The 18,584-nt window shown below is 50.0% G+C and overlaps 1 pseudogene; it reads left to right on the plus strand.

Moving 5' to 3' along the window:
* Positions 1-498: 498 nt before the first annotated feature.
* LOC113933900 lies at positions 499-15,742 on the plus strand (annotated as a pseudogene).
* Positions 15,743-18,584: the final 2,842 nt, after the last annotated feature.

Consider the following 18,584-nt stretch of genomic DNA (forward strand, 5'->3'; position numbering starts at 1 on the left):
AGGGGTAAGGGTTAGGTTTAAGGGTTAGGGTTAGGGTAGGTGACCCTGTGACCCATGAAGCCCGACGCTCAGCATGCTGGCGCCAGGAACACTCCCCCTGTGCTGAGCTCCCGGGCAAACCCTGCACGTCCCCTCCCCTGGCTGACCCCCTGCAGGTTCTGTCCCCACCTGCCATGAGTTGAGCACCTTTGGGCACAGCCCTTGTTTCTATGCCCTACAGACTGGGTAGAATCAGCTGCATGGGTTTCTAGCCTCTAAGCCTCAGGCTCCCCTTTGTAAGATGGGGTCCTGAGGGCTCCCATCTCTGGGAGCCGAAGGTAGGGAGGCCCCACCAGCAGATGCACTCAGGCCAGGCCAGAAGGGTGGCTGTTGCTTAAATCAGCCCAGGGCCTGCCCCCTTGAAGAAAGTGCACACGTTCACGGCCCAAGTCTTGGGGTCCTGCCGCCAGCCTCTGGCAGTGACCCTCCTCCAGCCCTGTGCCCTGTCCCTGTGGATACATGGTCTTCCTGGAGCTGTTCCTGCCGACAGTTGAGAAACACTTCATGGTGGGACACAGGGTCACCTACTACATCTTCACCAATCAGTTGCCCGCCAGGCCCCATGTGCCCCTCCGGGAAGGCCGGAAGGTGGTGATCCTCAAGGTTCCCGGCACCGCGCGCTGGGAGGACGCGTCCATGCAGAGCACGTGATGATCCGCCGCTTCTGTAAGCAGCTCTTCCTGTCATCGCGCGCTGAAATAAAGTTCTCAGACACCAATCTGAGCGGCCATGCAGGGCTGCCTCTGTAAGTAGGGCAGCAGCAGCTGGGTTCTGCACATCACTTTTATGTCATTTCTTTCAGAAAAGCAAGGGCAGACGCCTCAAAGCGTGGGAAAGGAGGACAAAGGGATGTCAAGTATGCTGAAGCTGTGAAGCAGGCCTGCACTCTCCCGTAGGCGCAGGCACGCAGGGAGGCCGTCATGGGATCAGGGAAGAGTGGGATTTTGTGCTAGCAAACGCCAGGTGCGGGAAGGAGGGCACGGAGGGTTACATTCTTTCCTGGCTCCTAACCTAGGCCCTGCCTCTGGGGATCTTGGGATCCTGCTCCGACCGGGCCAATGTGTTCAGTAGCCCGAGAACAGGAACACTGCTGACGTTTCAGCTGCTTCCACAATCACTCCTTAGGGCTGACAATATATTTTCTAAGATTAACTCCACAATTCCTCCGTGAGGTGGACTACCTGGTGTGCACAGAGGTGGACATGAAGTTCCACAACCACGTGAGTATGGAGATCCTGTCTCCCCACTTCGGCACCCTGCACCCCGTTTTCTACCAGGCAGCCCACAAGGACTTCAGCTACGAGCATCGGCCACAGTCCCAGGCGCACATCCCCCAGGGGCAAGGGCGACTTTGACTACAAGGGGGCCTTTTCTGGGGGGTTGGTGGTAGAGGTTCACCAACTGACCTTGGCCTGTCACCAGACAATGGGGGTCAACCTGGCCAATGGGATTGAGGCTGTGTGGTAGGACGAGAGACACCTGAACAGGTACCTGCTGGACCATAAGCCTATTAAGGTGCTGTCCCCAGAGGACCTGTGGGACCCACAGCTGCTGGGCTGCCCCCATCATGTAGAAGCTGAGATTCATGGCTGTGCCCAAGAATCACCAGGACGGCAGCAGTGGTTAGTACTTGAGGAGTCGTTTTGGTGCCCACCGGGTCTTTCACTTGAGTTAACAGATGAGCTCAAAAGAAGGATGTCTTCAGTTAGGAAGTATAGATGAAGGTCAGAGTGGAGGTGGGCAAAGGCCTCTTTCAGAGAGCAGGGAAGCTCTGAGCTGCTTCTATACACCTTGCCCTGCTCCTCGCTTCCAGCTGCCTGGCCCTGAGTACTGTCCTTTCAATGAAGTGGTCATCTAGTAAGTAACATGTTTCTCTGAGTTCCATGAGCCACTGGAGCAGATTATTCAAACCTGAAGGGGTTGTGGGGACCTCCAATCTGTAGCCCATACCTTGGAAACAGGGGTGATTTCTCTGCCCAGCCATTGGCTGACCACTAAGTTAACAGCACAGGGATTCAGTAGCCATACACACAGCAAAGAATACAGACTTGACAAAGTTAGTTCAGAAAAGTCACTAAACCAACAGTAGCAACTACAGGGAGCAGCAATCATGAAGCCTGGCGTGGGGAAGGTCTGATGTTCGGGATGCTTCCATTATAATAGTCATAATCACACCCTGGACTTGTCACTGGGGCCAAGTCCCCTGGCTGGGGGCCAAGTGGGTCCTACATGTTCCACGTGCCTCTCTCTGGCTCCTCCAGCCATGCACTGTCCTGTGCTGCTTCCCAGTAGAGGTCCGTTTTCACCAAACCCAGGAAGATGGGATGGCGTTTTCTGACTCCCCACCCCCTACCCCACAGTGTTGCAAGAAAGGAAAATGTTTTCCTCAACCCTCTTGAGGTCCCTGGCTGAGTCTGGAAATTGGCAAAGACAGATGGACAGGAGAAAAGCAAGCAAAATATATTGATTGTTTTGGTGGGAGCCTCACAAGACCCTGACGACCAGCAGAGGTGACTGGAGCAGACAGCTCTTCTACCTTTTAGACAAAGAAGCAGTAAGTGTGTGAAGAATTGACAGACACAGGGGTTTGGACAAGGGCTCGTAAACGGTAAAGAAGTTAACTAGGAAGATAGGATTCGTTTAACCAGGTGTGTTCATATAGACCCCGTGGTCCTAAATTCCATGACTCTGGTGATAAGCACATCATCCCTCTGGTCCGGGGAGAGAAAGTTCCACATGGGAGTATTCTGACCGGCTTAAGGGAAGAAGGGCTGATGGCTGGGCATCAGAGAGTCCTTCTTGTTTCTGCTCTATGCAAAAGTTCTTTTAGCTTGTATCTTTAATTTGCCAAGGTGCCATATTTGGGTTAGTGTGTCCTGACCCTCACTGGCCTGGTGCTGTACTCTGTCTCCTAGTATCCAGGATATTGGGTGTGCTGCTGTGGAGACCTCCCAGCCCTGGGGTAGCCCCTTGTCCAGGGAGGCATCTGCCTCAAACGGAGGGTTGCTAAGGGTGGCCGCCCCTCCTCAGGGGGATTGGGTGGGAGAGTGCAGGTCTTACTTCGAGAAACTGACTTCATTTCCTGAAAAGGTCTACCTGATAGTGGGATCATACAGGAGTTCTATTTTTAGTATTTTGGGGAAAAATCCATCCTTTTCCCAGCATGGCTGTGCCATCCAAAGTCACTTTTGGATGATTTTTACCTATAAACCAGAGATTTTTCAAGAACTTCTGCAGCAGAGAACATGAGGAGAATATTTTCATGACCTTAGACAGGCAGAGATTTCCCAGGATGCAAAGTATACTGACCGTAGGAACAAACCAGTGACTTAGAAACTCTGAAATGAAGAACTTGTTCTCCTTCTTCCATTTCTGGCTAGTGTGCTGGTCTGTGGCTCGATCCCACCTCAGGCAGCTGGAAGGTTGACCTCCCAGGTCAGCTACCACTGAGATGGCTACTGTTTCTAGAAATTATTCTTCGGGGTGTGGCCAGGTTTCCCCACCCGTGCACTGATCAAGTCGGTGACCTCTAACAGTGGAGCCATGGGTCCTCCAGGAATGGTCCCCCCCAATCACCCAGTAAAGCCATCCCACTGAGGGTTTAGGGGGACGGGAGCTGCCCCTAGGCAAAACTGAAGATTCTCACTGTCACTACCTGGACTTCAGATGCTCCTCAGTTACTCCGGTGCCTCTGGTGTCTTCTTGGAACCCTGACCTGTCAGTTTTCGGACAGCTGGTCCAGTGGTACCCTCACTTTCTGGGAGGGGGATTTGGTGGAATCTGCAGTGTGTACTGCAGCCCCACCAGGATCGGTCTTTGAAGGCACATCGTCTGGGCCATCTGAGGAGCCAAGACTGTGGGTCTGTGGTCTGGAGGGATTCTGAGCAGAACTGGTGGGATGGGAGGGCTGCAAGGCCCAGAGGCAGGTTTCCAGAAAGCTCTCTGGGGTCCCCGGCATCCTTCCATTTCCGAATCAAAGCCCTGAGATCTTTAAAATGCCAGCAACTGTACAGCATGGGCCACAAAAACAAATGTCCTTGTGCAACCAACACCACCTAAACTATTGGCCATTTCTTGTCACTTGAGCTGAGTATAAAGGATTAGGAGTTGGGGCTTGAGGGGGTGGGTCCTGGGCCAGACTTTGTATTGGGGGGACAAAGCCCATCAGACAAGCTTGTGCTGAGCCTCAGGAGAGGGTCTGTGTGGAGACCCCAGCTGCAGTCACTGCTGTCCACTGATGCCCCCTCAGCCTGCTCAAGTGCCCCTGCTGCTAGGGGAGCACCTGCCCCCTCCTCTCTGCCTGAGGGCGCTCTCCTGCACCAGGTGCCTCCTCTCCTGCCAGCCTGCAGCCTGGGAGGGTGGCTACCCCGAGTTCCTCCAGCTGCTGGGGGAGTACCTGCCCCCTCCTCTCTGCAGAGGGCTCACTCCTGCACCAGGTGCGCCTCCTCCTGCCAGTCCCTGCCAGCCCCTGCCAGCCTGCAGCCAGGGAGGATGGCTACCCAGAGTTCCTCCAGCTGCTGGGGGAGCACCTGCCCCCTCCTCTCTGCAGAGGGCTCTCTCCTGCACCAGGTGCCTCCTCTCCTGCCAGTCACTGCCAGCCTGCAGCCTGGGAGGGTGGCTACCCAGAGTTCCTCCAGCTGCTGGGGGAGCACCTGCCTCCTCCTCTTTGCCTGAGAGCGCTCTCCTGCACCAGGTGCGCCTCCTCCTGTGAGTTACTGTCAGCCTGCAGCCTGGGAGGGTGGTTATCCTGAGTTCCTCCAGCTGCTGGGGGAACACCTGCCTCCTCCTCTCTGCCTGAGAGCTCTCTCCTGCACCAGGTGCGCCTCCTCCTGTGAGTTACTGTCAGCCTGCAGCCTGGGAGGGTGGCTACCCAGAGTTCCTCCAGCTGCTGGGGGAGCACCTGCCTCCTCCTCTTTGCCTGAGAGCTCTGTCCTGTACCAGGTGCCTTCTCTCCTGCCAGTCACTGCCAGCCTGCAGTCTGGGAGGGTGTATACCCTGACAGCCTCCAGCCCTGGGGACAGAGCCAGTGCGATGTGGTCTCCCAGCAGTTCTGAGCACCAGGTTCATACATTGCTCACTCTCCTCCTGTGGGCTCACTGTGCCACATCCTCCCTCAGGCTCCCTGGGCCCAAGTCCTCCTCTGCTCAGGGACCACTCTCTGCCCAGGCTCCACACGCTGAGACTTGGAGCAGGTAATCTGGACCTTCTGGACTCTCTCCTCTGTGCCCGTGACATGGGCACAGTGCAGGCTCACAGACTGCTCAGAGGAGACCCAGTGCAGGAAGATTCACTCCGCTGCAAGGGAGAAGCCAAGTGATCCCAGAGGGAGCGCACGGGACTTGCACAAGGCACTGGGCTCATGGGGCCCAGTGTGGGATCCCGGCACCCAGTCAAGGGGCATGGGGATTCCTGGTGAGGGCGACCCTGGTGGGGGGAGGGGAAGCCACGGAAGGGTCCCAGAAGAGGCAGGGGACAAGGAAGACGACAGGACAGAGCTTCCCAAGGAGGTCGATGGAAGGACCAAAGGATCACAGAGGCCCTTGGGAAAACTCAGAGGCCTTGGAGATGTTGGCTGAAACGCTGTCATTTGGTCAGAAAAGTCACAACACCCCAGTCAATACTGGATGATTTACTCTTTGTTGGTTCTAGGATTTAGTGCGTACCTGTCATTAGAACTCACATCGCATGGGGGGGCGGAGCAAGATGGCAGAGTAGGAGACCTAGATTTCATCTGGTCTCAGGAATTCAGCTGAATAGGGATCAAACCATTCTGAACACCTACGAACTCAACAGGAGATCAAAGAGGAGAGTAGCAACAACTCTCTGAACAGAGAAGCGACCACTTACTGGAAGGTAGGACGTGCGGAGAAGTGAATCCGAGGCGATATTCGGGAGGATAGACGGCGGGGAGGGGCCTCCGCCGGCTGCTTCCGGCAAGTGATAGAGCCACAGAGCACAAAATCGGAACTGTTAGAAGTCGGCTCCGCTGAGGGACGTCGCTGCAGTGGCTAAGCAGGGGGTGGAATCCTCCCGGGACAGTGTGGTCTCAGGACCCTTGGAGTCACAGAAAGACTGGGGGTGCCTGAGTGCCCCAGAGCTCCCAGGTATCGGAGCGGGGAAGCCGGCTGCAGAGACGGAGCTGAGGCGCAGGCTCTCAGCTCGGGGTGGCCATAAACTGTGATCCGCGGGGCAGTCGGGCCACTGCTCCTGCAGCAGGGACCCAACAAGCGGCAGATCCGGGGAGACTCCCCTTCCTTCCCGGGGAGGAGTGGAGCGGGAGCGCACCGCAGGGATCTGCTGGGTTTGGAGACTCCACACGGGGTCGGGTGCCAGAGATAGCAACGCTCGGTCACAGGCCGGGTGAGCACGGAGAGCGGCCGGAGACCGGGGACACGGGAGTGACTGCTTTTCTCTGGGGGCGCACTGAGGAGCGGGGCCCCGAGTTCTCAGGTCCTCCGGGCGGAGATTGGGAGGCCACCATTTTTGCCCTTGTCCTCCAAGGCTGTACAGAGAGCTTGCAGGGAACAAAAGCTCCTGAGATCAAACCCGAGCAGCTTGCTTAGCCCGGACCGACAAGGGCGGGGCAATTCAGCCTCCGGCAAAGACATTTGGAAACCACAGCAACAGGCCCCTCCCCCAGAAGATCAGCAGGAACAGCCAGCAACCCAAGACCAAGATTACCAATCAAGGAGAACAGGAGAACTCCAGCGCTAGGGGAATACTGCACATAGAATTCATGGCCTTTTTTTTTTTTTTACCATGATTCATTAGTTCATCAAAGTTAATTTTTGTTAACTGTTTTTTTTTTCTTTTTCCCTTTTTCAACCAACATCTTATCAATCTCTTTTAAAAAAAAAAAAAGATTTTTTATTTTTCATTTTTAGAGTCATATTTTATCCCTTCATAGTAGTTACCCTTATTTTTGGCATATATATATATAAGTTGTTCTCTCTTTAAAATTTTGAGATACAGTTTCTTCTAACAGATCAAAACATACCCTAAATCACTAGTGTATGGCTCTGTTCTGGTCTCCTGCCTGATCACATTCTCTCCCTTTTTTCTTTTTTTTTTTTTAATCTTTCTTTTTTCAAACAACTTATTTATTTATTTATTTATTTATTTGAGAGAGAGAGAATGGGAGATAGAGAGCACGAGAAGGAAGAGGGTCAGAGGGAGAAGCAGACTTCCTGCTGAGCAGGGAGCCCGATGTGGGACTCGATCCCGGGACTCCAGGATCATGACCTGAGCCGAAGGCAGTTGCTTAACCAACTGAGCCACCCAGGCGCCCTGCCCTTCAAAAAACTTCTTATCTTATCAAGTCCTTTTATAAAATCTTTAATAATTTTCATCTTTACAGTCATCTTCTAACCCTTCACTGTATCTACCCTTATTTTGTACATATATGTCTTTCTTCCTTTAAAATTTTAGGAGGCACTTTTTTCTAACAGACCAAAATACGCCCAAAATCTAGTGTGTGGCACTGATCTATGCACTAGCCTGATCATATTTGATCACATTCTGCTTTTTTTGTATTGTTCTGTTTTTGTTTTTATATTTTTTTTCTTTTTTTTTCTCTTTCTTTTTTCTTTCTTTCCCTTTCTTTTCCCCTGGTTTCAGGTCTTTTCTGATTTCTATACAGTATATTTGCTGGGGACGTTCTAAACCTGTTAGCATTTTGTTCTCTCATTCATCTATTCTCCTCTGGACTAAATGACAAGACGAAAAAAATCATCTCAGCAAAAAGAACAAGAGGTAGTACCGTCTGCCAGGGACCTACTCAATACGGACATTAGTACGATGTCGGACCTAGAGTTCAGAATCATGACTTTAAAGATACTAGCTGGGCTTGAAAAAAGCGTGGAAGTTATTAGAGAAACCCTTTCTAGAGAAATAAAGAACTAAAATCTAACCAAGTCGAAATCAAAAAAGCTATTGATGAGGTGCAATCAAAAATGGGGGCACTAACTTCTAGGATAAATGAGACAGAAGAGAGAATCAGTGATATAGAAGAACAAATGATGGAAAATAAAGAGGCTGAGAAAAAGAGGGAGAAACAACTACAGGATCACGAGGGCAGAATTCGAGAGATAAGTGATACGATAAGACGAAACAACATTAGAATAATTGGGATCCCAGAAAAAGAAGAAAGAGAGAGAGATGCAGAAGGTATATTGGAGCAAATAATAGCAGAGAACTTCCCTAATGTGAGAAAGTAAAAAGGAATCAAAATCCAGGAGGCACAGAAAACCCCTCTCAAAATCAATAATAAAGGGTCAACAACCCGAGATCTAATAGTAAAACTTACGAGTCTCAGAGACAAAGAGAAAATCCTGAAAGCAGCTCGAGAGAAGAGATATGTAACCTACAATGGTAAAAATATTAGATTGGCAACAGACCTATCCACAGAGACCTGGCAGGCCAGAAAGGACTGGCAAGATATCTTCAGAGCACTAAACGAGAAAAATATGCAGCCAAGAATACTATATCCAGCTAGGCTGTCATTGAAAATAGAAGGAGAGATAAAAAGCTTCCAGAACAAACAAAAGCTAAAGGAATTTGCAAACACGAAACCAGCCCTCCAAGAAATATTGAAAGGGGTCCTCTAAGCAAAGAGAGAGCCTAAAAGCAGCAAAGATCAGAAAGGAACACAGACAACATACAGTAACAGTCACCTTACAGGCAATACAATGGCACTAAATGCTTACCTTTCAATAGTTACCCTGAATGTAAATGGGCTCAATGCCCCAATCAAAAGACACAGGCTATCAGATTGGATTAAAAAACAAGACCCATCCATATGCTGTCTGCAAGAGACTCATTTTAGACCCAAAGACACCCCCAGATTGAAAGTGAGGGGTGGAAAACCATTTAGCATGCTAATGGACACCAAAAGAAAGGTGGGGTGGCAATCCTTATATCAGACAAACTAGATTTTAAAACAAAGACTGTAATAAGAGTTGAGGAAGGACACTATATCCTACTTAAAGGGTCTATCCAACAAGAAGATCTAACAATTGTAAATATCTATGCCCCGAACATGGGAGCAGCCAATTATATAAGGCAATTAATAACAAAAGCAAATAAATACATTGACAACAATACAATAATAGTGGGGGACTTTAACACCCCCCTGACTGAAATGGACAGATCATCTAAGCAAAAGATCAACAAGGAAATAAAACTTTAAATGACACACTGAACCAAATGGACTTCACAGACATATTCAGAACATTCCATCCCAAAGCAACGGAATACACATTCTTCTCTAGTGCCCATGGAACATTCTCCAGAATTGATCACATTCTAGGTCACAAATCAGATCTCAACCGGTACCAAAAGATTGGGATTATTCCCTGCATATTTTCAGACCACAATGCTTTGAAACTGGAACTCAATCACAAGAGGAAAGTGGGAAAGAACTCAAATACATGTAGGCTAAAGAGCATCCTACTAAAGAATGAATGGGTCAACCAGGAAATTAAAGAAGAATTAAAAAAATTCATGGAAACCAATGAAATTGAAAACACAACTGTCCAAAATCTTTGGGATGCAGCAAAGGCAGTCCTGAGAGGAAAGTATATAGCAATACAAGCCTTTCTCAAGAAACAAGAAAGGTCTCAAATACACAACCTAACCCTACACCTAAAGGAGCTGGAGAAAGAACAGCAAATAAAGTCTAAACCCAGCAGGAGAAGAGAAATCATAAAGATCAGAGCAGAAATCAATGAACTAGAAACCAAAAGAAGAGTAGAACAGATCAACGAAACTAGGAGCTGGTTCTTTGAAAGAATTAACAAGATTGATAAACCCCTGGCCAGACTGATCAAAAAGAAAAGAGAAATGACCCAAATCAACAAAATCATGAATGAAAGAGGAGAGATCACAATCAACACCAAAGAAATACAAACAATTATAAGAACATATGATGAGCAACTCTATGCCAGCAAATTAGATAACCTGGAAGAAATGGGTGCATTCCTAGAGATGTATCAACTACCAAAACTGAACCAGGAAGAAATAGAAAACCTGAACAGACCTATAACCACTAATGAAATTGAAGCAGTCATCAAAAATCTCCCAAGAAACAAAAGCCCAGGGCCAGATGGCTTCCCAGGGGAATTCTATCAGACATTTAAAAAAGAATTAATACCTATTCTCCTGAAACTGTTCCAAAAAATAGAAATGGAAGGAAAACTTCCAAATTCATTTTATGAGGCCACCATTACCTTGATCCCCAAACCAGCAAAGACCCCATCAAAAAGGAGAATTACAGACCAATATCCTTGATGAACATGGATGCAAAAATTCTCACCAAAATACTAGCCAATAGGATCCAACAGTACATTAAAAGGATTATTCACCACGACCAAGTGGGATTTATCCTTGGGCGGCAAGGCTGGTTCAACATCCGCAAATCAATCAACGTGATACAATACATTAACAAAAGAAAGAACAAGAATCATATGATCCTCTCAATAGATGCAGAAAAAGCATTTGACAAAGTACAGCATCCTTTCTTGATCAGAACTCTTCAGAGTATAGGGATAGAGGGTACATACCTCAATATCATAAAACCCTTCTATGAAAAACCTACAGCGAATATCATTCTCAATGGGGAAAAGCTGAGAGCTTTTGCCCTAAGGTCAGGAACGCGGCAGGGATGTCCACTCTCACCACTGCTATTCAACATCGTATTAGAAGTCCTAGCCACAGCAATCAGACAACAAAAAGAAATCAAATGCCTCCAAATCAGTGAAGAGGAAGTCAAACTCTCACTCTTTGCAGATGATATGATACTTTATGTGGAAAACCCAAAAGACTCCACCCCAAAACTGCTAGAACTCATACAGGAATTCAGTCAAGTACCAGGCTATAAAATCAATGCACAGAAATCAGTGGCATTCCTATACACCAACAACAAAACAGAAGAGAGACAAATCAAGGAGTCGATCCCATTCATAACTGCACCCAAAACCATAAGATACCTAGGAATAAATTTAACCAAAGAGGCAAAGGATCTGTACTCAGAAAACTATAAAATACTCAGGAAAGACATTGAAGAAGACACAAAGAAATGGAAAAACGTTCCATGCTCATGGATTGGGAGAACCAACATCGTAAAGATGTCAATGCTACCTAGAGCAATCTACACATTCAATGCAATCCCCATCAAAATACCATCCACTTTTTTCAAAGAAATGGAACAAATAATCCTAAAATTTTTATGGAACCAGAAGAGACCCCAAATAGCCAGAGGAATGTTGAAAAAGAAAAGCAAAGCTGGCGGCATCACAATTCCGGACTTCCAGCTCTATTACAAAGCTGTCATCATCAAGTATGGTACTGGCACAAAAACAGACACATAGATCAATGGAACAGAATCGAGAGCCCAGAAATGGACCCTCAACTCTATCCTCAAGTTATCTTTGACAAAGCAGGAAAGAATGTCCAATGGCAAAAAGACAGTCTCTTCAACAAATGGTGTTGGGAAAATTGGACAGCCACATGCACAAGAATGAAACTGGACCATTTCCTTACACCACACACAAAAATAGACTCCAAATGGTTGAAAGACCTAAACATGAGACAGGAGTCCATCCAAATCCTAAAGGAGAACACAGGCAGCAACCTCTTCGACCTCAGCTGCAGCAACTTCTTCCTAGAAACATCACCAAAGGCACGGGAAGCCAGGGCAAAAATGAACTATTGGGATTTCATCAAGATAAAAATCTTTTGCACAGCAAAAGAAACAGTCCACAAAACCAAAAGACAACCAACAGAATGGGAGAAAATACTTGCAAATGACATATCAGATAAAGGGCTAGTATCCAAAATCTATAAAGAACTTATCAAACTCAACACTCAAAGAACAAATAATCCAGTCAAGAAATGGGCAGAAGACATGAACAGACATTTTTCCAAAGAAGACATCCAAATGGCCAACAGGCACATGAAAATTGCTCAACATCGCTAGGCATGAAGGAAATCCAAATCAAAACCTCAATGAGATACCACCTCACACCCGTCAGAATGGCTAAAATTAAGAAGTCAGGAAACGACAGATGTTGGCGGGGATGTGGAGAAAGGGGAACCCGCCTACACTGTTGGTGGGAATGCAAGCTGGTGCAACCCCTCTGAAAAACAGTATGGAGGTTCCTCAAACAGTGGAAATTAGAGCTACCGTTCGATCCAGCAATTGCACTACTGGTATATATCCCAAAGTTACAAATGTACCGACCCGAAGGTGTACGTGCACCCCAATGTTTATAGCAGCAATGTCCACAATAGCCAAACTGTGGAAAGAGCCAAGATGTCCATCGACAGATGAATGGATAAAGAAGAAGTGGTATATATACACAATGGAATATTATGCAGCCATCAAAAGGAATGAGATCTTGCCATTTGCAACGACATGGATGGAACTGGAGGGTGTTATGCTGAGTGAAATAAGTCAATCAGAGAAAGACATGTATCATATGACCTCACTGATATGAGGAATTCTTAATCTCAGGAACAAACTGAGGGTTGCTGAAGTGGTCGGGGGTGGGAGGGATGGGGTGGCTGGGTGATAGACATTGGGGAGGGTATGTGCTACGGTGAGCGCTGTGAATTGTGCAAGACTGTTGAATCACAGATCTGTACTTCTGAAACAAATAATGCAACATATTTTAAGAAAAAAGAAAAAGAAGAAGATAGCAGGAGAGGAAGAATGAAGGGGAGTAAGTCGGAGGGGGAGACGGACCAGGAGAGACGATGGACTCTGAAAAACAAACTGAGGGTTCTAGAGGGGAGGAGGGGAGGGGGATGGGTTAGCCTGGTGATGGGTATTAAAGAGGGCACATTCTGCGTGGAGCACTGGGTGTTATGAACAAACAATGAATCATGGAACAGTACACCAAAACAAATGATGTAATATATGGTGATTAACATAACAATAAATAATTAAAGAAAAAGAACTCACATCGCATGAAGTCTAGGATATACTTACTTTTCATCACTTTTCAGGACTAGATTTTTCTAGAGGAAGTGCTAAGCGTGGGTCTCTCCATTCGTTTCTTTGTGCAACTGGCCTGTTTTCAGGAGCAGATTCCTGGTGCTCATCACCACTGCTAGCCTTGAGGACTGCCCCCGTCACCTCCCACAGTGGACGTGACCATGTGGGTTGGGGGGTGCTCACTGATGAAGCCCCAGTGCTCAGTACACAGCAGGGACCCCAGATCCTCTGCTGAATGAGGGAGGATGGGAGAGAGGGAAAGAGAGAGGGAGGAGGGAAGGGAGGTTGGAAGGGAGGCAGGATCTGGAGAGGGAGGGGAGAGAGGGAGGAGGGAAGGGAGGATGGGAGGGGTAGAATCGAGGGAGGGAGGCAGGGAGGGAGGGAGGGGTGGAGGGGAAGGAGGGAGAGAGGGGGGTAATGAATGAGGGAGTGAATAAATGATGCAGGGAGGGAGGGAATGAAACCACAGAAGCTGGATCCATACCTCGGGAGCCATTATTTGGGATAAGGTCCAAGGGCATCACAGCCCGGGCCCTGGATGGTGGCTCAGGACATGTCCATCTGTCCTCCCAGTGCTGACCTTCCTTCTCCTTGGACCTGCTGTCATCCTGGATCCTCTCCCCCTCCTCCTCAAACAATTCTCAATGTTCCCAGGAACAGCGTGGCAGGAAGGGGGGTCTCAGGAGGGGCTTCCCAGATCCTGTGCCCAGGATGACACCGGGACAGTAGCTGCAGGGCATTCTGTCATGAGAACTGGGACCGTGGATCCCATCCATCTCCTTGGGCATTAGTGCTGTTCCATTCCCTGCTCTCTCCAGCATCGCTGTGATGAACACTCCTGAAAATACATCTGTGAAAAAACGAGCCAGAGTTTCCGGGGGTGAGTCCGAGGCTGAGCATACCAGGTGATGGGTGCACCTGTGGCCTGGGATGGGTGCTGCTCACTGTTCTCCCAGACAGGGGTGCCCGTCACCCTTCTTTCCAGGGGACCTGCATTGGACCTCCGCTTCCTCACGTTCTCCCCAGACCAGACACCTGCCGGTCTGAGGGTGACCAGCGCTGCCTCCATAGGGTTTCCTTTGCTGGAGTCCTTCCCCAGGAGCTCCCGCATCTCTGACACATATTCCCTGCATGCCTATCCTTCCGCCTTGGACTTGCATGTGTTTGGTCTCCATCCCTGTGGAACCCACTGACTTGGAGCGTGGTTTGGACCAGAGTCAGGTGAAACCTTTCTCTGGCCTTGGGTTGTGAGCAATGCTTTTGCCCTTTGTGGTGTGTCTTCCAGCTTTCTGCATTTCCCTGGTTTCTGTGTGGGCCACAGGAGGAACCAGCCGTTTCCTGTGTGGGGTCAGGCTGTGGTGTCCCAGCAGGACCAGGGGTCTCGGCCCAGAGATTGTGCCCATAATTCCTAAAGTGGCCTCTATGATTACATGTGATGTGCAATCCATCGGGGATTTCAATATCAAATAAGAGAAATTCTATGTCAAGTAAACACAGGAGAAAACGAGTCCCTTTTGAAAATAGGTGGGCAGACACAAAGGCCCTTACTGCGTGATTCCACTTATGGAATCATCCAGAACAGGTAAAAGAACAGAGAGAGAAAGCAGTTTAGGGGTTGCCAGGGTCTGGGCTGGGGGATAAATGGGCAGGGAGGCCTTCTGGTTCGGGGACTCCTTTGGGGAATGAGATATTCTGCAGCAATGTTCTGGGGTGTGGTGGCACAGCGTTGGGCATGTACTTAATGCTCATGACATGTTCAATTGAAAACAAGTAATTTTATTTAAAACAAATAATAAACAGTATACAGAACATGAAAAGATAAAATAACATTTAATATGAACCAGAGAGAAAGAACATCGGGGGAGGGGATGAAACAATCTGGTGAGGCGTCAGGGTCCAGCGATGGTACAAGGAGCTCTCCCTGCAGGGCTGTGGGCCCTGGATGTGGCTCTGGGAGCCCTGCAGAAACAGGAGTAGGGGCAGGGGTTAGGATAGGGGCAGGGCTGGGTGTAAGAGCAGGGCCAGGGGCAGGGGCAGGAACTGTGGCAGGGGCTGGGGTAGGAGCAAGTGCCAGTTCTTCCTGGTCCATGCCAGGCTCTCCGTGGGCAGGTGCTTGGTTACCTGCCAGCTCCTGGTGTCCTCCTGAAGTTGCTGTAGGCACCACCCCTCCCCCCAGAGCTGCTGATGGAGTTGGAGCCAGCTCTAGCTCCTCAGAGGGTGGAGCAGCTGTGAAAAGAGAAAAGCTCACCTCTGTGCCTACTCTCCGTGGGCCTTTGCAGAGACAGAGCCCAGCCCAGGGCCTCCCAGAGAAGCCACAGCCGGGAAGGAACCCTCACAGGGACGTCTCCCCGACTGCAGTCCACCCGCTGTGTGCTCTGAGCCCAGTCTTGCTCCTGGCCCCAACCAGCCTCTGCGGGCTCCTCCCTGTGGGGCCAGGAGCGACCCATCCCCACACACCACAAACACCCAGCCCCAGCCTTCTCACCCTCAGCCTTGGCCTCCGTGGGCTCTGGCTCCTGGACCACTGTCCGGTGGACAACCACCTGGGACAGTGGTCTGGGTGGTGTAGGAGGTCTTCCCCTACAATCCCCAGCATCTGCTCCTGGGGACCCCTGTGGGGTCACCCCCTCTGTCGAGGAGACGGAGGGCGTGTCCAGCAGCCTCCTCTCCATGTCCTCCGTGGCCTTCTGCAAAGACAGGGACCGGTAGCCGGCCCCGAGGAATCACAGCCCTGCCCGGTCATCCGCACTGTCCTCCTGCCCAGTCCCCCTGCTGCTCCCAGATCAGACACACACCTGTGCATGCACAGCCCTGCACCCGGGATGCAGTGACCCATCCCTGCAGGGCTATCGGGATAAACTTTGGGCAGAAGGGGCAGCGCCCGCACACCCCATCCCACACAGCCAGCCTTGACCTTGAACATGACCTCCTGCTCGGGGTGGCCCCACCCCTCATGACTCCTCTTTACACACACACTCACACACACTCACACACAGACACACACCCCCATCCACACACACACACACACACACACACACACAGGGAGGGCACCTGGAGCTACACAGGTCATCAGAGCGAGTGGGGCTGGGTGGCTGGCTCTGGGCCTCCTGGTGTCACCTTTCTGTGCTTTCGGCCAAATGGCCAGAGGCGGTGGGGAACCCTGACCCAAAATCCCCAGCGGGGGACAGCGTCTGCATGGCGCGCTTTCTTCCACCTGCAGCCTCCGGACCTCGGCAGGCAACATGCGAACATCTTGCCTTGATGATCTCCAATGAAATGAGCTGGGCAGGGGGCTGTCTGTGGAATGTGGGTGCCTGGTTACCGGGGTTCCAAAATCCGTTGGGCTCTGTTGTCAGGGAATTGAGGTCACCACTGCCTGGGGTCCCCTTACCCAACTTCCTCCTCACACAAGAGACCCCCAAGGGCTCCCCTCCCCCACTGCTCAATGCTAACCCTCCCCCCATACCCCACAGCTTTTTGTATGTCAGTCATCACTCCATAAAGTGTTTTTAAAAAATAAAATGGGAGAGAATATAGTCACTCAAAGCACTGATCACCTTTCCTGTCATGATAATTATGTAACTAAACGTAATTATTGCTTCACCTTAGCTGAGGACCGGGAGCTGCTCCTACAGGTACTTGGCAGGTAGCATCTGTGGCCAGCTGCCCATCTCCCCACTGCACCCACCCCCAGCTCAGCACATCCTCTTGTAGGCTCAAGGGCAGCCCAGAGGGACCAGGCCCAGGTGTGGCTCCCTCCTCTCAGGCATGGCTTCCTTCCGACAGGTGGAGAAGGTGGCCAGCTCACAGACACATGACATCTCCTTTTGGTTACTTGCTATCTTCCTCCCCTTTTTGTCACCCTGGTCCTTAAACTTTAGCTCCTATGAGAACCTGGGTTTGCAGGTTTCTGTTGATATTTCAAAGTGTGCAGATCTGTGTTGTCTTTGTTCCCTGTCATTGGGTCGGAGATAAAAGCAGGAAAAGTCATCATATTATAAAAGCAACAAAAATAAATATCAAGTGTGCTGTGCGCCTGGTACCGCAGACTTGAAAGAAATGGCAAACTACCTACCTCATGTCATACACAACTAGGTTTAGGGGCTCATAAAAGCATGTAAAATGAAATCATACTAAAAGAAATCTCATTACTTATCTTTTACCTTACAGAAGACAGTTCAGCGACACCTCCCCCCCCCCATCATTTCCTGTGTGGCCAAAGCCCAGTCACACTAACATGTGTCGCCACACAAGGACACAACTGTGACATCCTCTTGGAGCATTCCTCGTCCCACTGCCCCTGCTCTGGCCAACCCTGCACACCCCAGTCCTCCTGAGATTCCCAAGTAATGACAAGCTGTGATCATCCTCCTGGAGCATTCCCGGTCCCCCTGCCCCTGCTCTGGCCAACCCTGCACACCTCCAGTCCTCCTGAGCGTCCCCTTGTAGTGACACAGCCTTGATCATCCTCCTGGAGCATTCCCGGTCCCCCTGCCCCTGCTCTGGCCAACCCTGCACACCCCAGTCCTCCTGACCGTCCCCTGTAGTGACACAGCCTTGATCATCATCCGGGAGCATTCCCGGCCCCCCCTGCCCCTGCTCTGGCCAACCCTGCACACCCCAGTCCTCCTGACCGTCCCTTGTAGTGACACAGCCCTGATCATCCTCCTGGAGCATTCCCGGCCCCCCCTGCCCCTGCTCTGGCCAACCCTGCACACTCCCAGTCCTCCTGAGCGTCCCCGGCAGTGGCACTTGTCGCAGCATGCTGTCATGTGTTGTTTCTCGGTCTGCCCTTCCTGTAGGAGTAGGTCTCTCTCACAGCTGCCTGGCTGGATGACAGGTAGATGAATGGTTTCGGGATCTTTTCTCCTGGGATAGCAGGTACCCAACAAAACCCTGATGGGCAGGGTGAGTCTCTGTCCCTCTGTGTGCCCCCAGCCTCGGTGGAGCATAGTGCCCAGGACTAGGGATTTGAGAGTCTTCCTAGATGAAGTTTGTTCTATGAAGGTGGATTCTTTCTGATATCATTATGTAACCACATAACGTGGCCGTCCCTGTGAGACAGAAAGCATGCTACTGTATTGTGTTCTACTTGCATACCGTGGCTAACAGAGTAAACACACGGTCACACTCACACGTTCACACTTGCACCTCCGTTTCTGAGCATCACTGCCATGTAAACTACAGTGAATTCCCATTGGGCTGCAGGTATGTAGATGTGCCATTAAAGGTAGAAATAGAGGACGGTGGATATGGAGTTCTGGCTAAAATGATGGAAGTCCTTGCCTACGCGGGTAAAGAAATTAGTTTTTCCCCAGAAAACACTACGTTCTGCTCAAAGGAGTGACATGATAATATTACGTTTTAGAAAAGGGATCGGCACAGACTTTTCTGTAAAATCTTCTGTAAGGATTTTCTGTTAGGCGTTGCAATCCACGTGGTCTCCCTGACAGTGACTCCACTCTTGCACTGTGGCTTGAAAGCAGCCACAGACCGTCCATAACTAATGTTCCAGCCGCACTTTATTTACAGAATACAGGGGGAGGCCACA

This window comes from Zalophus californianus, chromosome 15, assembly GCF_009762305.2.
Source record: "Zalophus californianus isolate mZalCal1 chromosome 15, mZalCal1.pri.v2, whole genome shotgun sequence".
In the NCBI taxonomy this organism is placed as follows: domain Eukaryota; kingdom Metazoa; phylum Chordata; class Mammalia; order Carnivora; family Otariidae; genus Zalophus; species Zalophus californianus.